The sequence below is a fragment of the Theobroma cacao genome, unplaced genomic scaffold (genome assembly GCF_053813885.1).
Source record: "Theobroma cacao isolate CCN51 unplaced genomic scaffold, ASM5381388v1 tig011, whole genome shotgun sequence".
NCBI lineage: Eukaryota > Viridiplantae > Streptophyta > Magnoliopsida > Malvales > Malvaceae > Theobroma > Theobroma cacao.
Window position 1 is genome coordinate 730,653 of NW_028291722.1, and position 3,259 is coordinate 733,911.

Consider the following 3,259-nt stretch of genomic DNA (forward strand, 5'->3'; position numbering starts at 1 on the left):
TTACAATCTGTTTTAATCAAAAAATGTAAAAACAATTCAAAATAAATTCAATAATGGGATTATAAAGGCATTTAAACAGAGTAATAAGGCTTTTCTAGGCATGAGTGACTATAAATGAACTTCTCTTGACAATGGATGGCTTTCGCTCCACGTTTCCCGAGGCAAACAATCAATTACAATCTGTTTTAATCAAAAAATGTAAAAAAAATTCAAAATAAATTCAATAATGGGATTATAAAGTCATTTAAACTGAGTAATAAGGCTTTTCTAGGCTTGAGTGACTATAAATGAACTTTTCTTGACAATGGATGGCTTTTGCTCCATGTTTCTAGAGGTAAACAATCAATTACAAGTTGTTTTAATCAAAAAATGTAAAAAAAAATTCAAAATAAATTCAATAATGGGATTGTAAAGGCATTTAAACCGAGTAATAAGGCTTTTCTAGGCATGAGTGACTATAAATGAACTTTTCTCGACAATGGATGGCATTCGCTCCATGTTTCCCGAGGCAAACAATCAATTACAATCTGTTTTAATCAAAAAATGTAAAAACAATTCAAAATAAATTCAATAATGGGATTATAAAGGCATTTAAACCGAGTAATAAGGCTTTTCTAGGCATGAGTGACTATAAATGAACTTTTCTTGACAATGGATGGCTTTCGCTCCACGTTTCCCGAGGCAAACAATCAATTACAATCTGTTTTAATCCAAAAATGTAAAAAAAATTCTAAATAAATTCAATAATGGGATTATAAAGTCATTTAAACTGAGTAATAAGGCTTTTCTAGGCTTGAGTGACTATAAATGAACTTTTCTTAACAATGGATGGCTTTTGCTCCATGTTTCTAGAGGTAAACAATCAATTACAAGCTGTTTTAATCAAAAAATGTAAAAAAAAATTCAAAATAAATTCAATAATGGGATTGTAAAGGCATTTAAACCGAGTAATAAGGCTTTTCTAGGCATGAGTGACTATAATTGAACTTTTCTTGACAATGGATGGCTTTCGCTCCACGTTTCCCGAGGCAAACAATCAATTACAAGCTGTTTTAATCAAAAAATGTAAAAAAAATTCAAAATAAATTCAATAATGGGATTATAAAGGCATTTAAACTGAGTAATAAGGCTTTTCTAGGCTTGAGTGACTATAAATGAACTTTTCTTGACAATGGATGGCTTTTGCTCCATGTTTCTAGAGGTAAACAATCAATTACAAGCTGTTTTAATCAAAAAATGTAAAAAAAAATTCAAAATAAATTCAATAATGGGATTGTAAAGGCATTTAAACCGAGTAATAAGGCTTTTCTAGGCATGAGTGACTATAATTGAACTTTTCTTGACAATGGATGGCTTTCGCTCCACGTTTCCCGAGGCAAACAATCAATTACAATCTGTTTTAATCAAAAAATGTAAAAAAAATTCAAAATAAATTCAATAATGGGATTATAAAGGCATTTAAACTGAGTAATAAGGCTTTTCTAGGCTTGAGTGACTATAAATGAACTTTTCTTGACAATGGATGGCTTTTGCTCCATGTTTCTAGAGGTAAACAATCAATTACAAGCTGTTTTAATCAAAAAATGTAAAAAAAAATTCAAAATAAATTCAATAATGGGATTATAAAGGCATTTAAACCGAGTAATAAGGCTTTTCTAGGCATGAGTGACTGTAAATGAACTTTTCTTGACAATGGATGGCTTTCGCTCCATGTTTCCCGAGGCAAACAATCAATTACAATCTGTTTTAATCAAAAAATGTAAAAACAATTCAAAATAAATTCAATAATGGGATTATAAAGGCATTTAAACCGAGTAATAAGGCTTTTCTAGGCATGAGTGACTATAAATGAACTTTTCTTGACAATGGATGGCTTTCGCTCCACGTTTCCCGAGGCAAACAATCAGTTACAATCTGTTTTAATCAAAAAATGTAAAAACAATTCAAAATAATCTCAATAATGGGATTATAAAGGCATTTAAACCGAGTAATAAGGCTTTTCTAGGCACGAGTGACTATAAATGAACTTTTCTTGACAATGGATGGCTTTTGCTCCATGTTTCTAGAGGTAAACATTCAATTACAATATGTTTTAATCAAAAAATGTAAAAAAAATTCAAAATAAATTCAATAATGGGATTATAAAGGCATTTCAACCGAGTAATAAGGCTTTTCTAGGCATGAGTGACTATAAATGAACTTTTCTTGACAATGGATGGCTTTCGCTCCACGTTTCCCGAGGCAAACAATCAATTACAATCTGTTTTAATCAAAAAATATAAAAACAATTCAAAATAAATTCAATAATGGGATTATAAAGGCATTTAAACCGAGTAATAAGGCTTTTCTAGGCATGAGTGACTATAAATGAACTTTTCTTGACAATGGATGGCTTTCGCTCCACGTTTCCCGAGGCAAACAATCAATTACTATCTGTTTTAATCAAAAAATGTAAAAACAATTCAAAATAAATTCAATAATGGGATTATAAAGGCATTTAAACCGAGTAATAAGGCTTTTGTAGGCATGAGTGACTATAAATGAACTTTTCTTGACAATGGATGGCTTTCGCTCCGTGTTTCCCGAGGCAAACAATCAATTACAATCTGTTTTAATCAAAAAATGTAAAAAAAAATTCAAAAAAAATTCAATAATGGGATTATAAAGTCATTTAAACTGAGTAATAAGGCTTTTCTAGGCTTGAGTGACTATAAATGAACTTTTCTTGACAATGGATGGCTTTTGCTCCATGTTTCTAGAGGTAAACAATCAATTACAAGCTGTTTTAATCAAAAAATGTAAAAAAAAATTCAAAATAAATTCAATAATGGGATTGTAAAGGCATTTAAACCGAGTAATAAGGCTTTTCTAGGCATGAGTGACTATAAATGAACTTTTCTCGACAATGGATGGCATTCGCTCCATGTTTCCCGAGGCAAACAATCAATTACAATCTGTTTTAATCAAAAAATGTAAAAACAATTCAAAATAAATTCAATAATGGGATTATAAAGGCATTTAAACCGAGTAATAAGGCTTTTCTAGGCATGAGTGACTGTAAATGAACTTTTCTTGACAATGGATGGCTTTCGCTCCATGTTTCCCGAGGCAAACAATCAATTACAATCTGTTTTAATCAAAAAATGTAAAAAAAATTCAAAATAAATTCAATAATGGGATTATAAAGTCATTTAAACTGAGTAATAAGGCTTTTCTAGGCTTGAGTGACTATAAATGAACTTTTCTTGACAATGGATGG